Raw genomic sequence first — 7,563 nt, 5'->3', positions numbered from 1 at the left:
GGGGTTTTTTTTGTTTTGTTTTTTAATGTTTATTTATTTTTGAGAGACCATGCATGAGCAGGAGAGGAGCAGAGAGAGAGGGTGACACAGAATCCGAAGCAGGCTCCAGGCTCTGAGCTGTCAGCACAGAGCCTGACACGGGGCTCAAACCCACAAACTGTGAGATCATGACCTAAGCCGAAGTCAGACTCAACTGACCGAACCACCCAGGCGCCCCATAAACTTTTAATATCTGCAAGAAAAAAACTATTTTAATAGTTGAAAATTATCATTTTCAAAAAGATTTTTTTATTTGAAAAGGTGGACTCCTATTTTGTTCATGCTTCTAATTAACATGAATAACCAGTTCATTTACATTGAGATATGAATGAATTTTCATCTACTGGTAGAGATAGGAAATGTGACTGTGTCTTTGAGAGGAAGTACACGATGTGGTTTGAGATTATAGTAACTGATTTTGAGTCTATTATATCCCAGAATGCACAAATGAATACACTGATTAAGCAGATCTTTATCAAGAAATTAATAGATATGATTCTAATTGCCTTCAGGTCCGATATAAAATACGACTGAATGTAATTATGTAATTTTGTATACATTTTGGTTATACCATTGTTACTTTTTTTGATGATGATGATGATTCCAGGTTTTTAAATTACCTGGCCAAGAAGAAATATATGACTAATTTTCTTTAAAGAGAAGGCTGTACTGAACTCAATTTCATTTGTCAGTCAAAACACTTCAAATTTAAAATTTTTGGTAACATGAGATGAGGGTACTGAACTAGACAGAAGAAATTCTACACTTAGAGACACTTACCATAGAAATGAATGTCATTGCATGTACATCATTAGAAAATAGAATTGATGGATCATCCACATGGCTGAGGTGGACACTAATGGAAAGTCCTGTGAATCTGTTGAGATCATTTGAATATGCCACTGTAGAGAGAAGCATTGAAACAGCATAGGTGAGCCAAATCATTCCAGGATTTCTGGTTTGGATAGTGTGATGAATGGTTGTCTGGAAAGGGAGAGAGAGAGAGAGAGAAGAATTCAAAAAATATATTCTGTTCATTGCCAAAGATTTACAGATAAATTACAGAAAGATTGGAACCTCATTTTCAGAATGCCAAATTATAACACATGGGGCATTTCCTGAATGCTCAATTCAACACTTGATAATAACATTAGAAAAGTTTACATCACTTCTGGGATAATAGCAGGATTCACTTGAGAAACATGTGAATGACAGACTATGCTCTAGTTCATCATTTGGCCAACTGCTGAGTCACCAACTGTCACTCCAGCCAGTTCACATGGGGGCTGATGAGTGTGCCTTGAGTTGTCACAACAAGAACAGCATGAACAGGCAACAAAAGAAACTGAGTCTCTCACAATGGCATCCACTATGAAAATCATTTGATCTTTTAGGATAATAAAGATGGAAATAATTTGGATAACGCTCATATATTTAGCCATTCATTATTTTTAATGACACTTTAATCAATGTGCAATGAGGAAAGCAGTATAAAAGGAGATTGAACTCCCCACACTTAAATTATTCAGTTCGGTATCTGGTGAGTAGTCCATCTTTTTCAGTTAATTTTCCTACAGAGCTGCCCCCAGAAAGCCTACTCATGTCTAAAAGGTTCTTGAAGGTTACTTTTCATTTCCACTGTTGATGACACTACTTTTGGCAGTCAAAGACTTCCTCTAGTTAAAGACCTAAAGGCACTCTTAAATATACAAAAATGCTTCATGGCAGTAACTATAAATACCGCTGAGCATTTGTGTATTTGGGGAGGGATGAGATAATGTGAGAAAGTTAGGATAGCCTTCGTGTACATATGCTTAAATTAATATTTTTCATTATACTTACCTGTGCATAAAAATTTATTACATAATATATAGTATATTTGTCATCCCATAGGATGTGTTTCAAATATTTGGGAATACTGAAGAAATACACATAAATACATTATAAAATCTAAAGTATTACTCCACATTCAAATTTCATATTCTGGCTTTTCTGTGATGTTTACATCAATTATCAATAAATATATGTGCATATATATGTTAATGGAAAAATGTCTAAATATCTACCTCTTAGCTATAGTTTCCTCCAAACACTTTGTAAATATTCTGAAGTTATATTGTGTAAAATGTTTATGCAAAGAATCATTTCCTTTTTTAAGTTGATGAAAATTAGTAATTGATTTTATCCTGTTAAAATAATGCCGTAGCACTTTCTTTTTGCTGAGTTTCTCAGAATGCATTTTCTCCCTTTGTAAAGAGCTTGGTAATTGTTGCCTCTTAGTCATTTAAATACAATGAAACATTGTTTTGATGTTTCATCATCTAAAAATAGAAACAATGAGGGAGAATTTTAGTCCCCTATAATTGCTAAAAAACATACTTTGTAATAATAAAATTAAAAATTGGAATCTAGAAAATTCATAATTTTTAGACTTTTTTCAATATTTCTTTCAAAGCCACAATTTGTAGGACGTACAAGTTCACTGTGTTGTTGATATCAGGATGATAAAGAGCTTAGATTAACAGTTTATTTTTTTCCTTAATGTTTATTTATTTTTGAGAGAGAGAGAGAGAGAGAGCACGAGTGAGCAAGCACAAGTTGGGGAGGGGCAGAGAGAAAGGGAGACAGAATCCGAAGCCAACTCCAAGCTCCAAGCTGTCAGCACATAGCTCAATGTGGGGCTCGAACCCACGAACCTTGAGATCATGACCTGAGCCAAAGTCGGCCGCCTAACTGACTGCCACCCAGGCGTCCCTTAGATTAACAGTTTAGATTAATTGATTATTGATTTAGAGTCGTGTGTGTGTGTGTGTGTGTGTGTGCGTGTGCGTGTGTGTGTGTGTCACTTAAGTAGCTAATCAGAGTTGGGAAGACCAGGTCAGTTAATATATTGGCTGGTCGTTTGTCTCTGATATCACTCAATCACAGAAAATATCTCATATGGGAAAGCATCTACATAGTAAATAGAATCATTAAATCCACCCAGAGATTGTTCACAGGAAGCCTTCTCCACATTTCTTATGCCTGGGTGCCCCTTCTATGTCAAGGGGACTGGGGAACACCATCCTCTGTTTCCCACATCATGCTAAATTAATTTCCTGTAAATTTGTCTGTTTCATATCACTAAATTATTTGTTGAGTGTCTACTGTCTACACAAAACTATCCTTGATGCCAGAGCCTATATCCCACATTGTATCCCCTAGTACTTAGGAGTACATAGAACTCAAAAATAATGTTTTTTGACAAAAGTATAAACAAATAAGAGACGAAACAAGAAATTAGACAGAATGAACAGACATGCTTTCTGAATTCTGAGTTATCTAATTATGTGTCCTGGGTTTCAGAGTTGGAAAATGATTGCTGCTCATCTGCTGGTAACAAATGACTTTGGACTTCAAGAGAACTTGTGCACAGCTGCACGTGCCTCTCAACCCACCTCTGGATGGCATGGAGAGAGAGGCTGGCTTTGTATATGTCTCTGCCTCTCATTTAAAAGAATTTTCTAAGTTGTGACAGAGACCATGCTGCAAGGACCATAACAAGCATTTTTTTCTTTCTGAATTTCGGTACTAGTTAGGAATATCAACCAACATTTATTTCTTGATCCTCTCACAGTCCAATGCATGTCCCTGGGGTGGGAGGCTCTCTGCATACTGCTATCCAGGACCCAGACTTCTCTGTATTTCTCCTCTAAAGCTTCTGAAGTTCTTACTGGCATCTTCTCCACCTAGCTGAGTAATAAGCAAAGATAACAAACATGGGACATGGCATGAAAGTGTTTAGGAGTCAGATCTGGAAATGGGTACATCAGTTTCACTCTTCTATTGGCCAGCAGGCCCCACACATTTGCAAAGGCTCTTGACAAATGTCTAGCAGTGTGCCCGGGAAGATGAGGAAGAACATGGCCACTGGTGAGCGCTAACATTCTCCGCTACTAAACCTTCATGGTGTTTAGGAGTTTATTTTAATGATATTTGTCACTACTAAGCATTAAAAAAAAAAGGATAGGAAAAAATAAGAAGAAAAAAATGTACAAACTGTCTATTAGCAAATGATAGTTCTGTTTTTCTCTTCCCAAACGAAATAGACATTGGTCTTAAGTGTTTGGGAAAGGATACAAATTAGACTGCTGCCAGGAAGTTTTCCATAGGTGAACTTCCCATAGCTATGGGAAAATGACCTAAAGTAATTTGTAATAGGCAAGTATTTTTAATCGGTCATATATATGGGTATATGTGTGTGAATCTGTATCTGTATTTATATGGCAATCTCTATATGAATCCACACACATCCATATACTTCCTCCCAGGAGTTGTATACTTCTTGTCTTGCTTAAGAAATAAAAGTATAAGGGGTATTTTCTAGATTAGAAATCAGCAGTTAGAGTGAGAGCACAAAAACATTCTTTATTCCCTTCCATTGTGGTGTAAGCTCTCCCCCAAAGTCTAACATTTCTCTTTGAATTATTTTTCCTTTTTACAACGGAAGGGAAAAATGTGTCCCCTGGAGGCATTTCACAGGGTTAGAGTAACAGCCAGAATTTCTCACATTGCCTTCTATAGGACCTTGAAATCTCAAAGGCAAGCAAAGTCAATAGGGAGGTTCTGTTGCTTATGGTTCAGTGATCTCATCCTTGCTTTGGGCAGGCTCTGGTGATAGTAAGAGTTTAAGAAATGCAGGTTATATTAAAAGTTTCCTAGGCATCTGCACAGCTAGGACAGAATTAAGTAGAATGTCATCTGCAAATAAATCAACTCAACATTTGCATGATATATATCTCTCTTTATAAAGGTTTTCTTACACATTGTATGGTTTTACAGAAATTTCACTTTATAATTTTTGTTAATTTTATTTTTCCCCTTATAGATTTCTGGATATTTTATTTATTATATTTAACTTGTAAACAATAAGATATTTAATACCAAAATTATTCAGATAACATTTTTAATTAGCTTGCAGGGTGTTTGCTCTCTTTTTCTTCTTTCCATTATACCAAATTTAAATGTTTAACTTTAATAAAATTCCATGTGAAATAAAATAAATATGCCAAAAAGTGCTTATTCATCAGGTATGTTTTCATATACTTGAAGTCAAGAAAAGCTATTAATATTAGATACTGTAGTAAAAACCCAAACATCTGTCTTAGATCAAAGCTTTTCAGTATTATCCTGCTGATCTGAAATTATCTTACTGTAAAATTTAATGCAAAAGAAGTACTTTAGGTATATCATAAATACTTAAAACAACATTTGCAAATATAGTCAATGAAATGAAAATAGCCTCCTACTATATGATCTAGTGAAAAATAAATTTATAGTTTATTTAATACAGAATAATTATAAGCTGGTTATTAAATTCCCTATAAAAACCACTTTCTCACCTTTTATTTTTATAGTTTGAATGACATATCTTTTTATATAATATTAAATATAATTACTAAAAGAGCTATTATAAATTTATCACATTTATTTATTCGTGACATATAATATTGATAGCCTATTATGTTCCAAGTATTATACAGCAATAATTTAGAAAATGACATGTTGATAACTACCACGTACTATAACTGTATTTTATATCATTCAGAGAATTTTCACATATAGTATCTTATTTGAGTCTCAGAAAAAAGTGAATTTTCTTAAAAAATTTTCTGGTACCCAAATCTTTGATATTTTTCTCTAGTACACCATGCAGACTTTCTATTGAAACATGAAAGTTTCTAGAATATTTCATATAGGTAATCTTCTAGCTAGACAATATTATTTAGGTCATACTTTCTTCCTTCACTTGCCTACACAATAAGAAATTTCATAGATTTGAGAAAGGGTAGGGCTAAATACTATCATCCCTAGGAGCTGGGTTTAAATTAATTGCAAACTTTACCTTCTACTACATTCTACATGGTATCAAAGTTTCATTAGATGAAAAAAAAAGATGAGAAAAGTATTTTTAGAGTTCATTTACTGCTTCAATATCCACACACCATTCGTTGCAACAACACTAAGCTTGAAATCGTGTGGCCTGAATCTGAGCTCTCCTACACTTACCAGCCACACCACTGAGCAAGTCCTTCAGCTAGTTTCCACCTCTGTGACAATGGTTTTTGTTGTTGCTGCTGCTGCTGCTGCTGGTGATGATGACAGGAAAATAATTATTCAGAGCTTACTCTCTGAAGTCCTTCACCTTGATGCTTAAAACGTATCCTATTTAATAAAACTTACTTCATAGTGAGATTGTGAAGTTATTTATTATATACATATGTAAGTATATTTTCACATACATAGATCCAATGTCTCCACATTCAATGCTATGGTAAAAAAAAAGTATCACTTTCTAAAATTTATACGAAAAAACAAAAAATCCACAATAGTTAGCACAACATTGAAGGCGTTGGAGGCAAAGTTGGAAGACTAACACTTATTAAGACTTATTTATTTATTTATTTATACATTCACTTATTTATTTATTTATTAATCTTTTATAAACAATCTTTTTTTTAAATGTTTATTTATTTTGAGAGATAGTGTGAGCAGGGCAGGGGCAGAGAGACACAGAGAAAGAGAGAGAGAGAGAGAGACAGAGAGAGAGAGAATCCCAAGCAGGTTCCATGCTGTCAGCAGTTTGTGAGATCATGACCTGAGCCAAAATCAAGAGTTGGACACTTAGCAGATTGGGTTGGACACTTAGCTGACTGAGCCACCCAGGTGCTCCAAGCCTTATTTTAAAAATTTTTTAATGTTTATTTATTTTTGAGAGAGAGAGACAGAGAACGAGTGGGAGAGGGGTGGGGGGGGGCAGGATACACAGAATCAGAAGCAGGATCCAGGCATCTGAACCAACAAACCATGAGATCATGACCTGAGCCGAAGTTGGATGCTTAACCGACTGAGCCACCCAGGTGCCCCCCCAAGACTTATTTTAAAGCCCCAGTCATCAAGATGGGGAGGTACTGGTGAAATAATAGACAAGTAAACCAATGGGACAGAATACAAGGACATAGATCCACGTAAACATAGTCAACTGATCTTCAACAAAGGAACACAGTAATACAATGGAGCAAAAATAGTCTTTTGTAAAGAAAAATTTTAATGTTATTTATTCATTTCTGAGAGAGAGAGAGAGAGAGAGACAGACTGTGAGCAGGGGAGGGCAGAGAGACAGAGAGACACAGAATCAGAAGCAGGCTCCAGGCTCTAAGCTGTCAGCACAAAGCCTGATGTGGGGCTCAAAGCCATGAGCCATGAGATCATAATCCTGAGTCAAAGTTGTATGCTCAACCGACTGAGCCACCCAGGTGCCCTTAAAAAATAGTCTTTGTAACAAATGGTATTGGAACAACTAGACATGCATATGCAAAAAAAAAATTGAATGTAGATATGGAGCTTAAAACCTTCCCCCAAATTAACTCAAAATGAATCATATATCTAAATGTAGAATCTAGAACCCAAAAATTAACTCAAAATGAATCATATATCTAAATGTAAAATCTAGAAACATAAAACTCCTAGAAGCTAACATAGGCG

The sequence above is a fragment of the Lynx rufus genome, unplaced genomic scaffold, assembly GCF_022079265.1.
Source record: "Lynx rufus isolate CCGP_SWC_20201006 ecotype Redwood Valley unplaced genomic scaffold, mLynRuf1.p SCAF_15, whole genome shotgun sequence".
Taxonomy (NCBI): domain Eukaryota; kingdom Metazoa; phylum Chordata; class Mammalia; order Carnivora; family Felidae; genus Lynx; species Lynx rufus.
Note: the sequence above shows the minus strand (reverse complement) of the source record.